A 7,348-nucleotide genomic window follows, 5' to 3' on the forward strand; every position below is an offset into this window, starting at 1 on the left:
ACTAGTGACAATGACAGACCACAATAGATATTGCATTTTAACTTTGGGACCATATTTAATTTATTACATTCAACTCATTTTGGGCTAAAATAGTTTTTAAAATTGGTCTTTATTAAAAAATTTCAACTGTTTTTCCTCTACAGATTTCATTTTCGGTGCCTCTCCAGTCTGTTGCTTCCCCCTTCTTGGTGACTACACCAGACAGCTTGATTTTTAGCCCTTATCTGTCCTTTCCTGACAGCTCCTAAACAATCATTGTAGCAATCAATTTAGCTTAGATGAGTGTTTAAGAGCTGTCAGGAGTTTGGAGATTGGGCGAAGGGGAAAGCAGCAGTCTGTAGACACACTGAAAGTGTATGCTGTAGAGGAGAAACTGTGGAATTATTTTTTTAAATAAAGACCAATTGAAAGATTGATTTACCCCAAAGTGAATAGAATGCAAAAAAAACGCCCCCAATGGTGTCCATACACTTTAATCCCTCAAGGACCCGGCCAATTTTCACAGTTTCTGCTCTGGTTATTCATTTGTAATGCTGCGGCCACGCTCCCTGTTTAGTTCCATTAAATGGAGCTAAACCTCAAAGGTGTCCATGCCATACCCTCTCCAAGAATAGACATATACATTCTTGGTGCAGACTGAAAAACTGCACTTGAAAAATCCTCAGCCACATGATACTGAGCTGGGAGGCGGTTTCAGCGCTGATTCGGCATAGTTTTTGGCCCCGAATCTGTGCTGAAACCCATGCCAAAAATCAGTTGTGTGAACAAACCCTTTGCTATGGCAGTAGGTATGGAACCACTGTGTCAACCAACATATTTGGCTTTGGGCTAATCCTAAGGCTGTTTTCCCGACATTTCCTAGTTTTCACCCTTTAACCCCTGTGCAGGGATCTGGAATTCGCTGCAGGGGAACTACCAGGCTGCAGGGGAACTACCAGGCTGCAGGGGGAGACAGGGGACTGGAACAGGCGAGTGGAGCAGCTGCTCTAACACCCTTATCTTTTTTCAGTCCACTCCTGGCTTTAGTTTCGAAAACTGCTTCAAAAAACCTAAACGTGGAAATCCAGTCAAAAGAGTTTGAAGGTTGTGTCAAGGACAAATAATTAGAATTATTAATTACTGTAAAGTCATGATGGGTAGATGACTTCACAGTGAGGCTGAGGAGCTGCCGGCTTTGGGAGCAAGTTTTCCCTTTTGATGAGAGAAAAAAAATGTTCTTTTCTCTTTACAGTCTACAAAAATGCAAAAAATCCAACCAAAATGAGACGATCAAAGACTCTTTAATCATTTATCATTTGTGGCTGATTCCAATTTTCTGTCAATGGAAAACAGCATGCATCTAGCTGCTGCAAATTACTGCAAAGTTCTGGGGCTGCTGAGAAAAAGTTACATCTTGGCAAGAAAACGGAGGCCGACTGAAGTCTGAACTGCTGTACCGGTAATTGCAAAGTGGTTTGTGTGTGCTCCTGGTTTGAAAAACAATTGTGGTGGTTAAGATGTTCTGAGGAAAGAGATTAAACACGGAGGGCACTTTATAAACCGCACATGAATGGCTTCAAACGAGCAGTGTCATTCCTGCCATTTTAAGATGCTCGCGGTAGGCTCCGACTCACTTCCATGATGATTTAGAGGAACATTTGTTCTTTTAATAAAGAATATAAAAATATACTGACGATCAAAATATGGTCTGGGAGTCTGGTAATCTGTGGTGGACAAAAACATCAATTGAACTGAGATGTTTGGTGGTGATAATGAGGATGACATGCTCAATTTTTCTAGTTGCTTTTTATGTGCAATCATTCTTTTCTTGCTGTAATCACCCCTTCATGCATTGAGTTTCTAACGAGATGGTGATGGGCTTCTGGTAAAGCACAGAAGTGAAACGGAACAAGCAGAGCTGTAACTGGAAGCTACTGGGCTCCAACTGAAAATCTGTAGAGGAGGGTTTGTGTCCTTCAGGCACAGATCTTGACAGGTCTTTTAAAGTACCTGGAAGCAGACCACGCTCCTTATGGGACAGCATGAGAATTTTTTACTACCTCAGACTCTTCATTAGAAACTGATTTTTAGGTACACACACACATACAACTTGGCCGGGCCACATGCAGTAGCTAGCTGTCTGCTAAACTCTTGTTTGGCCAACAGAGGGAAGGCAAACAAAAGAGACTTTGCAAATTGTCTGTGTCCCTCTAGTCATACTCAAGTTAACACAAGCTAATTATGTCCCCTCTTAGTCGCCTCTTCTCAGGACTGAATAAATGGAACTATTTTAGTATGTCCTCATAACTAAGACTTTCCATACCCATTGTCAGTTTAGTTGCTGTAATTTGAACCTTCTCCAGCTCCAGGGCATCCTTTCGATGGATGAACTGCTTCCAGGTGGGCTGCATCAAAGCTTTCTAAAGTGGTAATATTACATCCCTGTCCATGCCTCGTTTAATATATGACAATATCCTTCAAGCCTTAGAAGTAGAGTTGAGCGAACACCTGGATGTTCGGGTTCGAGAAGTTCGGCCGAACATCCCGGAAATGTTCGGGTTCGGGATCCGAACCCGATCCGAACTTCGTCCCGAACCCGAACCCCATTGAAGTCAATGGGGACCCGAACTTTTCGGCACTAAAAAGGCTGTAAAACAGCCCAGGAAAGAGCTAGAGGGCTGCAAAAGGCAGCAACATGTAGGTAAATCCCCTGCAAACAAATGTGGATAGGGAAATGAATTAAAATAAAAATTAAATAAATAAAAATTAACCAAAATCAATTGGAGAGAGGTTCCATAGCAGAGAATCTGGCTTCCCGTCACCCACCACTGGAACAGTCCATTCTCAGATATTTAGGCCCCGGCACCCAGGCAGAGGAGAGAGGTCCCGTAACAGAGAATCTGTCTTCATGTCAGCAGAGAATTAGTCTGCATGTCATAGCAGAGAATGAGGCTTCACGTCAGCCACCACTGCAACAGTCCATTGGCATATATTTAGGCCCAGCACCCAGGCAGAGGAGGGAGGTCCCGTAACAGAGAATCTGTCTTCATGTCAGCAGAGAATTAGTCTGCATGTCATAGCAGAGAATGAGGCTTCACGTCAGCCACCACTGCAACAGTCCATTGGCATATATTTAGGCCCAGCACACACACAGGCAGAGGAGAGAGGTCCCGTAACAGAGAATCTGGCTTCATGTCAGCAGAGAATCAGTCTGCATGTCATAGCAGAGAATGAGGCTTCACGTCAGCCACCACTGCAACAGTCCATTGGCATATATTTAGGCCCAGCACACACACAGGCAGAGGAGAGAGGTCCCGTAACAGAGAATCTGGCTTCATGTCAGCAGAGAATCAGTCTGCATGTCATAGCAGAGAATGAGGCTTCACGTCAGCCACCACTGCAACAGTCCATTGGCATATATTTAGGCCCAGCACCCAGGCAGAGGAGGGAGGTCCCGTAACAGAGAATCTGTCTTCATGTCAGCAGAGAATTAGTCTGCATGTCATAGCAGAGAATCAGGCTTCACGTCAGCCACCACTGCAACAGTCCATTGGCATATATTTAGGCCCAGCACACACACAGGCAGAGGAGAGAGGTCCCGTAACAGAGAATCTGGCTTCATGTCAGCAGAGAATCAGTCTGCATGTCATAGCAGAGAATGAGGCTTCACGTCACCCACCACTGCAACAGTCCATTGGCATATATTTAGGCCTAGCACACAGGCAGAGCAGAGAGGTCCCGTAACAGACAATCTGGCTTCATGTCAGCAGAGAATCAGTCTGCATGTCATAGCAGAGAATGAGGCTTCACGTCACCCACCACTGCAACAGTCCATTGGCATATATTTAGGCCTAGCACACAGGCAGAGCAGAGAGGTCCCGTAACAGACAATCTGGCTTCATGACAGCAGAGAATTAGTCTGCATGTCATAGCAGAGAATGAGGCTTCACGTCAGCCACCACTGCAACAGTCCATTGGCATATATTTAGGCCCAGCACCCAGGCAGAGGAGAGAGGTCCCGTAACAGACAATCTGGCTTCATGTCAGCAGAGAATTAGTCTGCATGTCATAGCAGAGAATCAGGCTTCACGTCAGCCACCACTGCAACAGTCCATTGTCATAAATTTAGGCCCAGCACCCAGGCAGAGGAGAGAGGTCCCGTAACAGACAATCTGGCTTCATGTCAGCAGAGAATTAGTCTGCATGTCATAGCAGAGAATGAGGCTTCACGTCAGCCACCACTGCAACAGTCCATTGGCATATATTTAGGCCTAGCACACAGGCAGAGCAGAGAGGTCCCGTAACAGACAATCTGGCTTCATGACAGCAGAGAATCAGTCTGCATGTCATAGCAGAGAATCAGGCTTCACGTCAGCCACCACTGCAACAGTCCATTGTCATAAATTTAGGCCCAGCACCCAGGCAGAGGAGAGAGGTCCCGTAACAGAGAATCTGGCTTCATGTCAGCAGAGAATCAGTCTTCATATCATAGCAGAGAATCAGGCTTCACGTCACCCACCACTGTAAGAGTCAATTTTCATAAATTTAGGCCCAGAACCCAGGCAGAGGAGAAAGGTCCCGTAACAGACAATCTGGCTTCATGTCAGCAGAGAATCAGTCTTCATATCATAGCCTAGAATCAGGCTTCACGTCACCCACCACTGTAAGAGTCAATTTTCATAAATTTAGGCCCAGAACCCAGGCAGAGGAGAAAGGTCCCGTAACAGACAATCTGGCTTCATGTCAGCAGAGAATCAGTCTTCATATCATAGCAGAGAATCAGGCTTCACGTCACCCACCACTGCAACAGTCAATTGTCATAAATTTAGGCCCAGCACCCAGGCAGAGGAGAGAGCTCCCGTAACAGAGGATCTGGCTTCATGTCAGCAGAGAATCAGTCTGCATGTCATAGCAGAGAATGAGGCTTCACGTCACCCACCACTGCAACAGTCCATTGGCATATATTTAGGCCTAGCACACAGGCAGAGCAGAGAGGTCCCGTAACAGACAATCTGGCTTCATGTCAGCAGAGAATCAGTCTGCATGTCATAGCAGAGAATGAGGCTTCACGTCACCCACCACTGCAACAGTCCATTGGCATATATTTAGGCCTAGCACACAGGCAGAGCAGAGAGGTCCCGTAACAGACGATCTGGCTTCATGTCAGCAGAGAATCAGTCTGCATGTCATAGCAGAGAATCAGGCTTCACGTCAGCCACCACTGCAACAGTCCATGGTCATAAATTTAGGCCCAGCACCCAGGCAGAGGAGAGAGGTCCCGTAACAGACAATCTGGCTTCATGTCAGCAGAGAATTAGTCTGCATGTCATAGCAGAGAATCAGGCTTCATGTCAGCCACCACTGCAACAGTCCATTGGCATATATTTAGGCCTAGCACACAGGCAGAGGAGAGGTTCATTCAACTTTGGGTAGCATCGCAATATAATGGTAAAATGAAAATAAAAATAGGATTGAATGAGGAAGTGCCCTGGAGTCCAATAATATATGGTTATGGGGAGGTAGTTAATGTCTAATCTGGACAAGGGACGGACAGGTCCTGTGGGATCCATGCCTGGTTCATTTTTATGAACGTCAGCTTGTCCACATTGGCTGTAGACAGGCGGCTGCGTTTGTCTGTAATGACGCCCCCTGCCGTGCTGAATACACGTTCAGACAAAACGCTGGCTGCCGGGCAGGCCAGCACCTCCAAGGCATAAAAGGCTAGCTCTGGCCACGTGGACAATTTAGAGACCCAGAAGTTGAATGGGGCCGAACCATCAGTCAGTACGTGGAGGGGTGTGCACACGTACTGTTCCACCATGTTAGTGAAATGTTGCCTCCTGCTAACACGTTGCGTATCAGGTGGTGGTGCAGTTAGCTGTGGCGTGTTGACAAAAGTTTTCCACATCTCTGCCATGCTAACCCTGCCCTCAGAGGAGCTGGCCGTGACACAGCTGCCTTGGCGACCTCTTGCTCCTCCTCTGCCTTGGCCTTGGGCTTCCACTTGTTCCCCTGTGACATTTGGGAATGCTCTCAGTAGCGCGTCTACCAACGTGCGCTTGTACTCGCGCATCTTCCTATCACGCTCCAGTGCAGGAAGTAAGGTGGGCACATTGTCTTTGTAGCGTGGATCCAGCAGGGTGGCAACCCAGTAGTCCGCACAGGTTAAAATGTGGGCAACTCTGCTGTCGTTGCGCAGGCACTGCAGCATGTAGTCGCTCATGTGTGCCAGGCTGCCCAGGGGTAAGGACAAGCTGTCCTCTGTGGGAGGCGTATCGTCATCGTCCTGCCTTTCCCCCCAGCCACGCACCAGTGATGGACCCGAGCTGCGTTGGGTGCCACCCCGCTGTGACCATGCTTCATCCTCATCCTCCTCCACCTCCTCCTCATCCTCGTCCTCCTCGTCCTCCAGTAGTGGGCCCTGGCTGGCCACATTTGTACCTGGCCTCTGCTGTTGCAAAAAACCTCCCTCTGAGTCACTTCGAAGAGACTGGCCTGAAAGTGCTAAAAATGACCCCTCTTCCTCATCCTCCTCCTCCTCCTCCTGGGCCACCTCCTGTTCCATCATCGCCCTAAGTGTTTTCTCAAGGAGACATAGAAGTGGTATTGTAACGCTGATAACGGTGTCATCGCCACTGGCCATGTTGGTGGAGTACTCGAAACAGCGCAACAGGGCACACAGGTCTCGCATGGAGGCCCAGTCATTGGTGGTGAAGTGGTGCTGTTCTGTAGTGCGACTGACCCGTGCGTGCTGCAGCTGAAACTCCACTATGGCCTGCTGCTGCTCGCACAGTCTGTCCAGCATGTGCAAGGTGGAGTTCCACCTGGTGGGCACGTCGCATATGAGGCGGTGAGCGGGAAGGCCGAAGTTACGCTGTAGCGCAGACAGGCGAGCAGCGGCAGGATGTGAACGCCGGAAGCGCGAACAGACGGCCCGCACTTTATGCAGCAGCTCTGACATGTCGGGGTAGTTGTGAATGAACTTCTGCACCACCAAATTCAGCACATGCGCCAAGCAAGGGATGTGCGTCAAATTGGCTAGTCCCAGAGCTGCAACGAGATTTCGCCCATTATCACACACCACCAGGCCGGGCTTGAGGCTCACCGGCAGCAACCACTCGTCGGTCTGTTGTTCAATACCCCGCCACAACTCCTGTGCGGTGTGGGGCCTGTCCCCCAAACATATGAGTTTCAGAATGGCCTGCTGACGTTTACCCCGGGCTGTGCTGAAGTTGGTGGTGAAGGTGTGTGGCTGACTGGATGAGCAGGTGGAAGAAGAGGAGGAGGAAGCCGAGAAGGAGGAGGTGGCAACAGGAGGCAAAGAATGTTGCCCTGCGATCCTTGGCGGCGGCAGGACGTGCGCCAAACA

This window comes from Bufo gargarizans, chromosome 10 (genome assembly GCF_014858855.1).
Source record: "Bufo gargarizans isolate SCDJY-AF-19 chromosome 10, ASM1485885v1, whole genome shotgun sequence".
Lineage (NCBI taxonomy): Eukaryota > Metazoa > Chordata > Amphibia > Anura > Bufonidae > Bufo > Bufo gargarizans.